Below are 16,060 nucleotides of genomic sequence, written 5' to 3' on the forward strand. Positions count from 1 at the left end.
TGCAGGGTCAAGTTCGTTCAGTGAGAGCCCACTAGTAGTAAAACATTCTCAGATAGTTCAGTGCTAAGCACTTATTTACTCTTTTACTGTATATAATTTATTTTTTACAGAGAGGAAAGGAGAGGGATAGAGAGTTGGAAGCATCGATCAGCTGCCTCCTGCACACCTCCCACTGGGGATGTGCCCGCAACCAAGGTACATGCCCTTGACCGGAATCTAACCTGGGACCCTTCAGGCCGATGCTCTATCCACTGAGCCAAACCAGGTAGGGCTACTCTTTAATCTTAAATAAGAGTTGAACTGGGCATAAGATCGGACTTGACAATTATTTTCCTAAGAGGATTGTTGGTGTTCCTGCAGTTCCAGCCTGCGTGTCTGGTATGGGTTTATTTATACTATTTTGGAGACCATGTGCTTCCTGAATCTGAGGGGTCACGTCTCTCAAACCTTTCTCATTCTGGAATTTCTGTTGGACCCTCTCATTGCACCCTCCCTCTTTCATAAATTTCTCTTCTGCTGTTGAATCTATCAGGTTTTAAATATCAGTGGAGCCCAGCCAGTGTGGCTCAGTGGTTGAGTGTCGACCTATGAACCAGGAGGTCATAGGCACATGCCTGGGTTGTGGGCTTGATCCCCAATAGGGGGCATGCAGGAGGCAGCTGATCATTGATGTTTCTATCTCTCCCTTCCTCTTCATCTGAAATCAATAAAGATTTATTTAAATAAATGTCAATGGAATGCATTTTGGAATTATGCTTGTCATTTTAAAATTTATTCTTTTATGTCTAACAATCTTGAAGCTTAGTGGCCGAAGCCTTTGGGGAAAGATTTTCTCTTTACCCAGTCTCATCTCAACTAGGCCCCGGCTCTTGGACCTCTGTGTTTGTGCATTGTTCTCTTCCGACAGGAATTCTGCTGTCGGTTTAACTGGAACCCTGCATTCTCCGTAGCTGATCACCTTGACACCTGATAGGGTCCTCACCAGGCGACGTGAGATCATTCTGACCTGCAAGAATCCTGTCAGGTCTGTTTATCCAGAATCTCACTGACCCCTGCCTTGTTCCTTGGCTTAAATTCCCACTTCTCCTTGTTGTTTTGGGGGTAGAGCCTTAGTGCTCCCTTGAATCTATCATGAGTGACCCCTGCCTTACCGTGTTTTTACATGTGTCACGAATAATTTAACAGGAATCTCGTGTTTGTTGTCTGCTGAGGTCGCTGACTTCCCCCTCTGTGCATTGGGAAGTCACTCATTCGAATCATGCACAAACAGGTTGCAGGTGTGCCCAGGGGTTTGCAGACATGGTAGGGAATGTATATTCAAACCCCTGGATGGCGGGAATGTGGCTATACGTTTTCAGAAGGTGACTTTATAGCTGCCTGACCTCCCTTGGCAGAGCTAGGAGAAAGGCACTGGTTTCCCTCTGGGATGGAAGGTGGGGTCAGAGGGCTTGCTGGCCGGGGGCAGCTTACCTCCTGTGGAAGGAGACCCAGGGGCACAAAGTCACGGGCAAACAGGTGGATGTAGGCGGCCTCCAGGTTTCAGGCAGGTTGGCTTTCCTGGGAGCCACAGGTGTCCTGGATGGTGTGGGGTCACCTGGAACCCAGCACCCATGGTCATTGTCCTTGCCAACCACACTCCTGGGAGGAGCTCGGGGGAAGGGCACAGATTAGGTTGGGGCAAGGGCCTTTTTTTTTGCCCCACGGTCCACCTGCCTGTGGCCTCTGTAGGGTCCAGGCCCAGTCTCGCACTCCCCCAGGCTGCGTGGGGGTCCTGGGAGGCGGCCGGCAGGTGGACTCTGTCCCCAGCACGCCTGTTGAGTCTTCTCCATGCCCTGCAGTCGCCACCTACCTGATGGGACAAATGCAGGACTCTGGCCTCCTGCAGCCCTAGTGACACGCAGGCCTGAGGGAGGGAGGGAGGGCTGGCCCGCTGGCCACTGTGCATCTGGCACCATCAGCTCATCGCCAGCCTCGTTGTCACCCAGAAGGCCGGCCGAAATGCCTGTGGGCAGGAGAAAGCAGGACGTGTCCTCCTCCTACATGCACAGCTGGCCAGGCTTTGAGGGGGCAGCTGAACCCCACCCCTCCATGCCTGACCCTATCATACTGGCCCCAAACCTTCATCAGAGGGACCGAGGAAAGGGTGTGACCTCTTGGGTCACCATCCCCATCCTGTGTGACCAGGATGCAGTTCTTCAAGGCGTTCCTAGGCCAAGGGAGCTGTTCTGGGGCTGCCTGCCCTGATCATGGGGAGCGTGCAAGGCAGGGCTCAAATCCTGGCCCACTGCTCCTGGCTGTGGATGTGGGCCGGCCACTTAACCCTGGTCGGGTCCCCTGTACCGCGGAGTGCCGGAAACCATTCATTGTCTTCACTAGCTGAGTTTAGACAGAGACCCCCCAAAAGCTAGTAACCTTTGAAGTTCTAGCAAAGGTCAGAACTGTGCACCACCCAGTTAATCTAGATAATGATAGCTGAAGCAACCTCCCTACCTTTAATCATGTAAATTGCCTAAGGGTGATGTTATGGCCTAATCTGTGTGTCATTGAAACCTCCTTACCCTAGGGCTACCCCAAACAAACCACCTTACCTTCGGGCTACCCCAAACAAACCACCTTACCTTCGGGCTAGCTACCCCAGACAGACTCCTTACCCTAAGGCTACCCCGACCTCAATAAAAGATCGGAGCGGCCTGAGCTTAGGCGGAAGTCCTTTGGGACTTGCCGCCTGGTCCCCCAATATTGCAAAATTATCTCGTGTCTTTTTCTCTCATTTCTTGTGCGGCTCCTCTTTCAGATACCGAACCCTACTCCACACAGAACGTGGAGGGAGTCATACTCGACAGCGGAGGACACTGGGAAGATTGATGAGGAGAGCGTGTGCGTTACAGCCCCAGAAACAGGGCCAGCCATCAGTGAGCGATGGTCTTTGACCTTCTTCCAGTTCTGAGCCATTCAGGCTGTTCTCCAGCTCCCCCCTCTGCCCCCGGGTTGTGAGCCCCCAAGGAGCAGCCTTGGCCCAAGAGAGGACCTGGGCCTCCTGCTCACAACCATGCGAAGACACAGCGGTGCTCGCTGGAAGCTGACCGTGGCCGGCCCAGGCCCAGACCTACCGTGGAGCCAGAGGCCAGCTCGATGGCACAGGTGACAGAGGCGCCGTCCTCAGTGGTCAGCTCGATCCTGGGGACAGCCCTCCTCGCCTGGACAAGAGGCAGATCCAGGCCCTCAGCTCTCCGCAGGCAGGTCGTGGCCAGGCAGGGCTGTAGCGGGACAGGTGACTGGTCCTTGGGACACCAGGCAGGAAGGGTGTGGGCCGCCTGCCCCCGTGGTGGCCAGCTCTCCCCTGTGCTCACCTTCAGGCTGGGGTAGAGGCGGTGTGGTCCAGGTCAGCGTTGGTGAGAAAGTGTCATGAGCAAAGTCCTTGGCCAACAGCAGGCTGCCGCAGAGGGCACAGTGCCTGGCATCGGAGGTCAGCAGGCCTGGTGCGGCCACACACCACGGTCTGAGGAGAGGCCGAAAGGCAGGGTGAGAAGGGCCAGCTCTGCCTATTGCGTGGAGTCCCAAACCCACAGGGCACCCCAGAGTGTCCAGCCTGCTCTGTGGCCCATGTCCTCCGGGGCAGCCCAGGTCAGGAGATGTCGTCTGTCCCCGGCCCAGCAGCCAGTTCCCCAGGAGCCCCAGCTTCAAGATGACTTGACCTCTAGAGGCATGTTCACAGTTTACAGCCAAGTCAGCAATAAAAAGGAGAGAAGAATGAATACATGCATGAACGTGAAAACTTTCTACTGGGTGAAAAGCCATCACAAAAGGTCAGATGTTCTGTGATTCTGTTTACACGGTGTCCAGAACAGGCAAATCCTTAGAGACAGAGTAGACTGGTGATAGCTGAGGGTTGGAGGGTGATGGAAATGTTCGAGAACTAACTGTGGTGATGAGGGGTGCACACCTCTGTGAATATGCTCAAAGCCACTGAACTGTACACTTTAAATGAGTGAACTGTGTGGTGTATGAAGCTACTGAAAAAAGAAACATATTATTAAAAAAAAAAAAAAGATTTCAGCCAACATTCCATCCAACACAAGGGAGGTGCCACATGGGCTGGGCTCTGCCTCTGCATGGTGGGCAGAAGATGGCCCAAGAAGGGGACAGTTCTGGCTCATCTGGCCAGGGCAGCCTCAGGGGTGGACAACAAGCCCTGTGTCAGCTGGTGGAGCTGAAGGTCAAGACCAGGCCATTCCTCCATCAGCAGCTGCCTAGCAATGAAAGGACCCCCTGACTCCGGGAGGGCTGCCACGTGCCCTCAGTTGTGTTCCCACTTGTGTGATTACAACCCCACCCTGGCACACCAGCCTGGACCCCGCCCTGGGTGCACTCCTGCCTGCCCAGACCCTCCCAGCGCCAAGGAATTGGGCTCAGGAACAGCCCACGCTCATGACCCATAGGAGTGAGCCCGGGCCACACTCCTCATGAGCCGGGCCCGCAGCCCCTGACTGTCTGAGAGGCTGGACTCGATTAGCCACTTCGGGCACAGTCCCCTGGGAAGGTGCTGGCCTGGAGCCCTGAGCTGCTTGCCCGGGCTGGGCTCCTGGCCCAGGCTTTTATATGCTGGACAAAGCCTGGATCTGTAGTCCAGCTTTAGTCCTAGTGACCTTGGGCAGTTGAGTCACCTTGGGGCTCAGCCTGGGACAGATGCGCCCACCACTGCAATGCTAGGGCTTACTGTGGCGCCCAGGAGTGGGCCCGCTCTCTTCTTGCCCCTGGAGGTTCTGCTGCCACATTCCAAAGGGCACAGGGGCTCCCAGGGAGGCGGGTGCAGGACTCACATTCAGAGGGGCCCTCTACCCCTCTCCCTCCTCCCACTTGCTCTAAAAATCAATGGGAAAAAATACCCTCCGGTGAGGATTAACAAAACAAAGACTACACACCTGACACTCAGGCCCTTTCCTAGGAGAGGTTTGCCAGCTGCTGGTGGGACGCCTGGTTTCTGACATAGTGACCCGCTGCCTAGGAAACTGGCCACGTGAGGCCAGGGTCTGTCTCTTTCCCGCTGTAGCGGCAGCGCCTGAAACCGCGGCTGCTCAGAGGAAGTGCTCAGAATGTCTAGGACTGAGGGAGCCCCAGTTGCCTCCTCTGTAAGGTGGGGACAGAACACGCCTGCCGGGCAGGCAGGGTTGTCACGAGAGCGAGGGTGTTTGAGCACAGCCTGTCGGGGGCGGGAACACAGGGAACACACAGCCCGTTACCTGGCGAGAAGCTGCACGGGTCCAGAAAGGGCCTGCGGAGTATCAGCACCTCTGAGGAGGGGCGTCTGCCCGAGGGGCATCTGGTGGGCGGCCTGGGGAGGGAGGGGGCAGTGAGAGACGCCAGGGTCATCCCCGCCTGGCACAGCCACGTGCCACCCCTTCACTCACCTCACCAAATACAGGGTGCCCCTGTGGCCTCCAGTGCTGCCTCGAGGGGCCTGGACCCCCCAGGTCCCTGCATTTCAGACACCCGGGCTTACAGCCGCCGCACAGCCTCCTTGCTCGCTCTGGCCGCACCTCGTCCAGGGTCTGCAGTGTCACCTCCAATAGACATCCTGGGCCCTGCAATAGGCAGCCAGTGCCACCGTGAGGCCTCCGGGGCCTGGTGGCAGGCAGGATGCCACTGCCCACCACCCAGGCCCAGGCGGGAAAGCCAGTCCCCTGATGATCTGGCCTCTAGGAAATAGGGCCTGTTACCTGGACTAGGTGGGGGCACTAGAGACTGCAGGAGATTGTCGGCATGGCGGGCCCAAGATTCCCCTGAGGGCCGTTCACAAGGTTGGCCCTTGGCTGGCATTGGGGAGCCGGGGTTGGCAAGAGGGCAGTGAGGCCCACTGCACCCACACTGTGCACACGTGGTTTATGCTGAGCACCCTGTTCCCTCTGCGAGTCTGGTGCAGGCCAGGCAGAGGCTGCCCTCGTGACCAGCCCCCGTAAAAGCCTGAGAACGGGGTCCCTGGAGAGCCCCCCGGCAGACAGGCTCTGGCAGGTGGTGTCCCAACTCAAGGCTGGGGGCACTGAGGGCGTCCCCTGCGCCCGCTGGACTGCTTACTGGGCCTGGTCTCTTGGGCTTTGGCCCCTGCGCTGTCCACCTTGTTGGTCTTTTCCTGTGTCCTTTCCCTGTGACAGGTCATAGCTCTGAGTATCTAGGGACTCACTGAACCCAGGGGAGAGCGGGGGACTCTGGCACAGAGACATAAGCCGGTGAGAGAACGTTTCACAGCCGGTCAGAGGGACGCCGGCAGGGTGTTGGCAGCTCCCCGCTGGGCCAGCTGTCAGCGCCGCTGCTGGACTGTGGAGAGGACAGAGGCTCCCGCAGCTCCAGGGCGCTCGGGGCAGTGGCGTCTAGTGAGCAGCTCAGGAGCCTTCGCCACCGGCACAACCACACTGGTGCCTATCACAGGCCTGGAAATGGGCCCTGGAATCCTACGACCGTGGGCGCGAGAGAAGTAAAGCTGTGCACCCAGCAAAGTCAGGCGGGGACTGAGGAAGCCGGGGCAGCTGTCCCAAAAGAAAGTAGGCAGCGGGAATGAGATGTTAGCTACAAGAATGGAGACAGCACACCCGCAGAATGTGAAGGCCATAGGTCCCTGAGGATAAGGCAGGAGGGTCTAAAAGAAGTTAGGTTGCAGGCCCACCCGAAAGCAGGAGGCCCCAGGCCAAGTGTGAGGGCCTGGGCGTGGGGGCCCGGGGGGGTGTGTGGATTTGGGTGCAGGGTCGTGCCTGTCTGGTCTGGCTCTGGCCCCACATCTCAGCCACTTGCCTGGACAGCCTCCGGCCCCACCTGAGACAGCTGTCCAGGGTGCCTGCTGCTACACCTGGGTAGGGAAATTGAGGCAGGAGCAAGTTAAGGTTTGGGGCACCGAAGACCCTCATGCCTGTGAGCAAGGGGCACAAAATGGGCCAGAGGGGCATCCCCACACAGACTTCCCATTCTCGAAGTGCACCCCTGACACCCCAACACAGTATACCCACCAGGCACTGGAACCTTCTCACATGGGCACCCACACCTCGGATCCTCTCCTCCAGCTGGGCTTGTACCTGGAACCCAACAGCTCCAACCCTGGACGGCAGACAGAGGGACAGGCTGAGCGGGGGGTGTCCAGGGGAGCCTCTCGGAACGGGATGGACCGAAGGCTCTCGGTGCCGCCAGGGCGGAGGACACATTGCCAGGCTACGGGCTGGCGGCCTCTGGCTTTCTTGGCACTGCTGGACCCGGCTTCAGGGCTCCTTGTGCTGTGGCCTCTGCCCCAGGGGGACAGCCACCCTCCCCCATCCCGGCTCTCACCTCCATGAGGCCCAGTAGGGTCCCGTCCCCCCCCCCCCCCCCGCCCCGTCACTGTGCCACCAATACCAGGAGCTGGAAGCGGCCAGGAGGACTCCCTGAGCCTCAGAGGCAACATGGCCCGCTGACACCTGATGTCAGACTTCGGCCTCCAGAACTGAGAGAAGAAATGCTGTGGTGGTGAGCTGCCGAGTTGGGTGCTTTGTGAAGCAGCCCTTGAACCTCACTCAGGGTGCGTACTAACACGCAGCTTCCCGAGGCCCCTCTCCCCGAGATTTCTAAGTGGGCAGGGGGGTGGAGCCTGGGAATCCTTAGGAAAATTTACAGGTGGGACGCTGGCGGATTACACTCCGGTCTCTGTCCCGATGCCTCCTGGGTCCCAGTTGTGCCGAGTTGCCTTCACCAAATGGTGAGGGCCCGCTGGCTGCTGCCGTGTAGCCCAGGTGAGTTCCTGACCTCCAGGATCAGGCCTTTCTCTGCACAGGGGCCACTGGGTGGCATGAGGGCCAAACAGGACTGGGAAGGGCCTCTGTTCACCCCACAAACCCCAAAATGGGGGGAGGGGGGAGTAGTGAGCAAGTAAGAAGGGGTCACTCCCAGGCCTCCGATTCCAGGGAGGCAGGCCACAGAGCACCAGGATTACAGATGCCGGAGTGTCTGGGGCCTGGCTGGAAAGTGAAAAACTAAGGGCCAGCCCTGGACAGCCTCAGCTACTGGACTCGGAAATGGGCTGGAGAGCTCCGGATGCTAGCAGGAACCACCCATCTCATGAGCACCTACTGTGTGCACTGTGCGGATGTCACTTTTTCCTCCTAACAACTCTGGGAAGGAGGTGGGATTTGCTCCCATTTGACAGAGAAGAAGACTGAGACTTGGAGAAGGAAAGTCACAAGGTCAGGGTCACCCAGCCAGGGAGACAAGAGGCCAGCAGACATCAATGGAGCCCCTATTGCATGCTTGTGCTGTGCGGGCCGAGGGATGGGTGCCCAGAACCACACCAACCACCCTATGACACAATCTGTCCCCCACTTATAGACGAGGAAACAGGGCTCAGGGAGTCCCTTCCCAAGATCACTTGGCCAGGTCGGGGTGGGGCAGGCGTCAAGTCCACCTCTGCCCCTTTCTACCTCCCTGGGCTGCTGGGAATCAGGAAGGAGATGAGAAGGCTGGGCCAATTAAAGTTAATAGTAGCTAATACTTACCAGCTATTATCAGTGGCCGCTTTGTATCAGGCACTATTCTAAACAGTCTGCACAAATTAACATATTTAATCCTTGCAGCATTAATTCATGGGAAGTGGGGTAGGCACAGTTATCATCACCCACTTACAGGTGAGGAAAGAGAAACAGGTTCAGCAAGTTGCCAACTGGGAAGAGGCTAGCTTGGGATTCGATGCCAGGCAGTGTAGCTGCTGCCTCTCAGTTCTAGGACTGGGTGTCAGGGCAGGGTGGAGCTGCTTGTTCTTAGGGCTGCAGTGAAGAGACCCCGTAAGAGGAGAGCAGGAGCCAGCAATCCCACCATTAGAGCCCTAGACAGCAAGGTTCTGCAGTTAAGCGCTGGTCCCCACCAGGGTACTGGCCTACAGTTCCAATAACAGCCACTAGATGGCACAGATGCCCAGGCGGTGGTGGGCCCACTGGCCAGAGGGAAACCAAGGTGGGTCAGTGAATCTTCCCAAGGAGTAGGCAGCCCCAACCCAGCTACCCACCTCCAGCTCCCTGGAGAAGTCGGGTGTCCACGGCCTGCTGTGGCTGCGGAGGGTCAGACCCAGGTGCAGGCTGGGTCCAGGTCCAGAGCGAGGTCCAGCTGCAGTGGGAAGGCAGCAGGCGCCCATCCTGACCCAGGGTGTGCTCCCGGGAGACCGAGAGGGCCTGAGATGAGACAGTGCATGTCAGTGGTCAGGGAGCTGCAGGTACACAGCTTCCTCTCCCCACCATGCCCTGGTCCAGGCCACCAGGCCGTCGCAATAGCCTATCGGGCCTCCCATCCTCTGCTCCTGCCCCCGCCCATAGCCCCTGCTCCACTTGGCAGCCAGAATGACTTTTAAAAAATTCAAATCAGCTATCATCCCCCTGCTCAAAGTCTTCTGCCTTCCCATTGCGCTTAAGGGAGAAACTGGTCTCACTGGCATAGCCTGGGGGTCTGCGTTATCCTCCTAACCTCACCTCCTTACACACTCTGTATGGGCCACGCTGTGTTCCTCAAACACTCTAAGTATGCTTCTACCACAGGGCCTTTGCACAGACTGTTTCTTCTGCAGAGCTTGCACTTGTCAGAGGCCCCCTGCATCCCATCACCCTCTCCCCTTTGTCCTTCCACAGCATTCACCACGCCTGACTACATATCATGCATCTTGTTTATGTTCCTCCACCCACTGGAATGTGAGCTCCAGGAGAGCAGGCACTGTCTGTCCCTGTCACCGTCCTTGTCCCTCTACCTAGAACAGGGCCTGGCACAAGTAAAACCCAGAAATGTTTTCTGAATGAGTGTATAAATAGATCAGAGGTTGGCAAACCATGGTTCATGGGCCAAATCCGGCTCATTGCTTGTTCTTATAAATAAACTTTTGCTGGACAGTGGCCACACCCATTCATTTACATTTCATCTGTGGTGGCTTTCATGACGCAATGGAAGACTGTGTGGTCTGCAAAGCCAAAAATATTTACTCTCAGACCCTTTACAGAGTTTCTGACCCCTGGGGTGGATGGTGGATGGACAGATGGACAGAAGGAGGGAGCAATCAACCAGCTACTAAGCCCAGGGGAAATGTTGGGGGAACGGGGTTCCCACGCCTCACCTCTACTGTGATGACAGCAGCATTCGTCTGTGTGTGTAATGCTCTTCCTGTGTCACCTCCCTCAAGCCCACAGTCACCCTGCATGCCGGAGCCTGCTGCTGCTTCCATTCCCCAGATGACACAGGGGGCGTTCGGAGAGGAGGTGTGCTTGCCCAGCTGGCTAGTGGCAGAACCTGAGGTGGGCATCTAGCTCTCACTTATGTCCTCCTCCTCTCTCCTCACCTCACTCCCCACATGGGTCCCTGGGCCCTTTCCCAGGACAGACTCACCCTGGGCAGGTCGCAGAACCCCAGGCGTAGGCAGTGGCCAGCCGGTGGGCCTAGCCCGTCTCCACTTTCCTGGGAGCTCTGGCAGTGCAGGCTGCAGGATATGACCTCCGTGTGGGTCTTGTCGGCCTTGGACGTCGATGCCCTGGAACGTGAGAGCACCATGGGGCGGGGGCTCCTCCCATAAGCGGTTTGGATGCCCACGGCCACGAGAGGAGAACGGGTGCCAGAAATCTCACCCTGAGCCCTGCCAGCATCGCAGCCATTTGTACTCTGAGCAGGACTTCTGCTGGGAGCACTGGGGGGCGGGGCCTAAGGGCCACAGGGGACCCAGAGGAGCGAGGGGGCCTTCAGGGCTGGCTGTCCCCATTTCTCCATGGCCCAGGGCTTGCCCCAGGCTCTGCAGACCAGCGCTCAGCCCTGTGATACAGCGATGCGGGGGGTCCCGGACCCGGACCCCTCTGGAAACCTGAGGGAGCTCCCCACCTCCCCCATTCCGGAAGCCCGCTGGTCCCTGGCTCCTCACTCATCTATTCTGGAGCGCCTGCCTCCTGATGGGCAGCCTGCTCTCCTCTCCCGGAGCTCCCGCTACATGCCAGCCAGGGGGCTGTACCCGTCTGCAGATGAGAAGACCAAGGCTTACAGCCAAGGAAGGAGCTGCCTGGGGTCCCACAGCCCAGCGAGCATCCAGGACCCTATGGCTGCAGAGCCGGGTGCTTGCTGCAGTGGGTGGGGCCGCCCTGTGGGTCACCTGCCTGGGACCCGGCCCCCTAGGCCTCACCTCAAGGGTCAGGTTCTGCTGCACCGGGCATTGGTCCCAGGGTGAGAGCGAGGAGGTGGGGAAGCCGGAGGCCGCTGCCCCCTGTAGGGGACGAAGCAGGGGAGGAGAGGCTCCTCCCTTCCTGCCCATGTTTGCAGGAGCTCAGCCAGGTCCAGACCAGGAGGCTGTAAGTGTTTAAATGGGAAACGCCTCGTTCTCAACATCCAGACTATCATTTCCCAAGACAGAATGAAATCTGAGCCCCTCGCTGGAGCCCCCAGGGCTGCTATGGACTGAGCTGTGTCCCCCCAAATGCATATGTTTAAGCCCTAATCCCAATGTGACGGTATTGGGAGGTGGGGGACCGAGAGGATTAGGGTTGGCTGGGGCCGTGGGTTCGATTCCTGATCATGTTCAATTACCTCGGTTGCAGGTGTGCAGGAGTCAACTAGTCGATGTGTCGCACCTCTCTCGCTCCTCCTCCCCCTCCCCTTGCCCCCTCCCCCTCCACCTTCCCCTTTCTCTCTCTCCCGCCTCTCTCTCTCCCCTTCCCTCCCTTCTACTCTCTCTGAAAAGCAATGGGGGGAAAAAATCCTTACATGAGGATTAACAAAACAAACAAAAAATGGTGTAAGAATAATAGGAGTGGTATGCTAGCCCAGGGCTAGGCCGTGTGGGAGCCGCTGCATGGTAGTAGGATTTCTCACACGTTTAGTGAGCAGGTACTGTGCTCCTGACCCAGGGCTGAGTGTTGGGGTACAAAGATAACCAAGACTGGTCCTGGTCCTTCAGGGGTTCTGAGCCGGCGGGGACACGGCCACAGAGACAGAAAATGGTGGGGCAAGGTGACAAGGGTGGCCACGAAAGATGTTTAAGTTGGTGAACAAAACAGGGAAGGGCATTCTAGGCAGAAGGAATAGCTTTGCAAAGGCTCAGAAAAGACACTATCCTGCCGGTGGTTGCCACAGTTGGGGGGTGGCTCAGGGGGACTGCTGTGGGGAGCATGGGAGTTTCCTTTTAAAGGTCTCTAAGACCCATGGCTACTGCCCCCACCTTGGACCAGGACACACAATCCTCACCCTGCTCACTGCAGGGGCTTTTCCACTGGCATCTCTGCTGCCCCTTCCAGGTCCCTCCCCACACAGCAGCCGGAGGGATCTGAAATCATCAGATGGATCCCTGTCCTCAAAGGCTTCCAATAAATTCCAAACCCCTCCCTGTGGCCTGACATGCCCTGTACCATCGCACCCCCACTACCACCTACCACTTCTCTCCTCATCCAGTCTGCTCCAACTCAGGGGCCATTCCTCAAACGTGCCAAACTCACCCCTGCCCCAGGCCCTTTGCACGTGTTGTCCTCTCTGCCTGGAATGCCTTCCACCAGATTTTCAAATGCTGACATTCGCTTGTTATCCTGGGCGATCTCAAATGTTACCTCCTTAGTGGGGCCAATCCTGGCCACCTAATCTCAATAATTCCCCATCACTCCCACTCATATCACCCGTTTTGTTTTCCCTATAGTATGTATCGCCATCTTATGTGATTTTGGGGAGTCAATTTCCCCATCAGACTGTACACTTGATGAGAAGAAGGACTTACCAATACTGGCCTGGCACCTAGTAGATGCTCAATGAATAATGTAAAAAGGAGGGAGGAAGGGAGTGGGGGAGGAAGGACATGGAGACCAACTGAGAGTCCACTCCAGCCAGTGTTGTCCATTTCACAGCCCTGCCTGCATTGGGTCGCCCAGGGGGACAATTCACCTTTGCTCAATGGCTCCCGGGAGCCTCCTGGCCTGCCCTGGCCCCGGCCCCCCTCCACGCACCTGGGGGGTCTGCTCCAGCCTGATGAGGTTAGTGAGACTGGTTCAGCAGCCAGCAGCCGGGTGCTGACATAGAAATGACGTTCTTCCACTGCCAACACGGACGCACTCTCAGCCTCACCCTCAGAGTGGAGAGCAGTAGCTGATGGAACATTCAGGAAGATGCTGCTCCGGCCTGTAGGCTCTGCCTCCCAAAGCCCCAGGCCTGAGAGACCCATGGCGCCCAGGACTGGGTGAACTCTGATGAAATGAGGGCCCCCAGGTGTGGCCATGACAATAATCTCCCACGCCCTTCATGCTGTAGCACTGACTTGAAGACGGCTACCCGCCTGGGGCCAGCAGGCAAGAATTCTGGTTGTACTGCCATATGGACAGCAGGGGGCAGCCTAGCACAGAGGACGATGTATAGGCGGCACATCACACAGGCCAGGGCTCCCATTCTGGCTCTACCACCTAGGGCAGGGTGGGGAACCTTTTTTCTGCTTAGGGCCATTTGGATGTTTATAACATCTCTCAGGCCATACACAATTATCAGCTTAAAATTAGCCTGCTATATTTGGCCAAACCTTTGATTAACTCACCCCTAATGCCTTGGCAGGGCCAGACCAAATGATCTCGCGGCTTTATAGAGCCCTCCGGCCAGACGTTCCCCACCCCTGACCTATGGGGTGAATGACCTCCAGCCAGTTCCTTAACCATCTGATAAATTGGGATAGTGCAGTGGTCGGCAAACTCATTAGTCAACAGAGCCAAATATCAACAGCACAACGACTGAAGTTTCTTTTGAGAGCCAAATTTTTTAAACTTAAAAACTATATAGGTAGGTACATTGTTATTAACTTAATTAGGGTACTCCTAAGCTGGCCTTTGCTAAAAATGTCCTCAGTCTGATTGAGGTACGTTCGCTGAGGTCGACCCCTTCCAACTCTCCCATCCACACTCGTCTTGTAGCCAGTCTCACTCAACTCGTGCACGAATCGCGCGCGCCTTCCCTGCACGCTGCGTATCCCGCGGCCCGTCCTGCACGCTGCGTATCCCGTCGCCCGCCCACTTATTCTAACGCCACTTCTTCAAAATAGACTCGCCCAGGCCGAAAACCGACTTCTGTGCATGGGCCACGAAGTTTCAATCGCACTGTACGTGCGCGCCCGCACGTGGTATTTTGTGGAAGAGCCACACTCAAGGGGCCAAAGAGCCGCATGTGGCTCGCGAGCCGCGGTTTGCTGACCACTGGGATAGTGGATACTGTGTTGGCATGAAAACGGTATGAAGTAACGTGCTAATAGAGTTCCGCGCTGGCTGAATAGCAGAACCGCTTAGGGCGCTTGGGCCATGAGACAGAACCTCTGGGAACCAGCAGGGGGACTGGCACTTCTAATCACTTGGGGATGCCCCTGTCGACAACGTTCCGCGCAAGTCTCGTCTCAAGCAAACCATCTGTATCAATATCAGTATCTGTAACTTTGAAATACACCCAAAATGAAGACGGAGGGAGAGCTATGTGATAAAGCAAGTGGAAGGGAATGTGAATGAGGGAATCTAGGTGGTGGGGGTGAGGGTGTTCATGAGGAAATGGTTTAAATAAACTTTTAGTAGAACACAGTCGTGCCCACTTATGTACACATTGTCTGTGGCTGCTCTTTCTGTCCTGTGGCAGAGTTGAGCAATTGCGACAGCCCGTGTCACGGTGGGATATTTACTATCTGGCCTTCACAGTAAACGTTCGCAGACCTCTGTTCTAGGTTGAGAAACTAGAGACATGGCAGCCAGTACTGAGGGTGACCCTGGATTTAAGACAAGCAAAACAGCTCGGGAGAACACTGTCAGGGTGAGTGTGCAGTTTGATCACGGACTGTACAACAGTGTCACAGCACGGGCTAAGCTTCCCGAATCTTGTACTTCTATTGAGTTATATAAGGAAATATCGCCATTATAGGAAACATTCTCTGAAGGACTGAGGATAAAGAGATGTCTCCAGAAACATCTCTGTATCAATGCTCGATGATACAGAAAAAGTGTGTGTGTGAATATACAAATGTATCTAACATATAGTATAAGTTTAATAGAAAGACATAGCAAGACATCAACAACTGGTGAATGTTCACTGTCTGACAGTAGCCTTTCTACAGGTTGGAAATTATTCAAAAAAGAGGGGGGGACACCAAGTGGTTCCCTGAGTGAGTATTCAGGTGCGTTGAGGCTTAGGGAGTCATGTGTGAATGTGCTGTGTGGGGCCTGGTGCACAGGAGGCACTCTGCAAACAGAGGCGGCCTGGGCCAGGGAGGGCGTTTGACAAAGCTGGCGGGACAATGTGTGACCAGCCGGCAAGTGTAATCACTCACGCGCTCACGTAGGGTTTCATCCATGCACCCCATATGTTTTCACTGAGCACCTACAGTGCAGGGCCCTGGCCAGGTGCTGCACACGCCCGCCAGCGGCTCCAGGTTTGGAGAGAAGGGCCGACGGGGAAAGAGACCATGGCAACACAGAGGGAGGGGGAACCCCGGCCAGGCCTCTGGGCCCTCCCGCCTACTCCCAGGACCCCCAGATGCCACATGCCGGGGAAATGCATGACTGAGGGATGTCCTGGGGGGTCCAGAGGCCAGGTGGGAAGTGGGTTCCTGGGCAAGGGCAGGATGACAAGCAGAGACCCAGGGCCACGGGAAGGCAGGTGGGATACCTGGGAGGTGGTGCTGGCTTAGCTCAAGGCCTGTGACATCTGATCCAGCCGCCGGGAGCATGCCAGGCCGAGTGAGGCAGCGCCAGGCGCCAGGCTCCGGGCAGCAGGCCTCCTCCGGCTCCAGAGGGTCCCGTGGGCCTGGCTAGGGCTGCAGGGGCTGCCCAGGAATGTAAACCTGGGCATGTTTGGGAAAGCTGGAGCCAGGGGTTTCCGAGGGCGGCTCAGGGGGGCTCGCGGGAGGCCCACAGACAGATGTGGCCGTGTTCACACTCCGCAGCGGGGCCTGGCCTGCACAGCCGCCCGCCTTGGGCAGGGCATCTGGAACCAGTTAGGGGCTCAGGGCGGCCGGGGCACTTAGCTGAGCGCGGTTCTGCTGGGGCGACGGCCTAGGAGGGCTGCAGGTCTTTGTTGGAAGAGAGAAAGAGCATGG

General features: G+C 56.9%; 1 long non-coding RNA gene across 1 annotated transcript; it reads right to left on the bottom strand.

The window, feature by feature from the left end:
* Positions 1 to 1,929: 1,929 nt before the first annotated feature.
* Positions 1,930 to 5,571, bottom strand: LOC132232348 (uncharacterized). Its single transcript, XR_009452407.1, has 4 exons — positions 5,409 to 5,571; positions 5,241 to 5,332; positions 3,111 to 3,499; positions 1,930 to 2,002 (listed from the first exon to the last, which is right to left on the bottom strand). It is a non-coding gene; the product is annotated as an uncharacterized LOC132232348 (long non-coding RNA).
* Between the last annotated feature and the right edge of the window lie 10,489 nt (positions 5,572 to 16,060).

This window comes from Myotis daubentonii, chromosome 4 (assembly GCF_963259705.1).
Source record: "Myotis daubentonii chromosome 4, mMyoDau2.1, whole genome shotgun sequence".
NCBI classification, from domain to species: Eukaryota; Metazoa; Chordata; class Mammalia; order Chiroptera; family Vespertilionidae; genus Myotis; species Myotis daubentonii.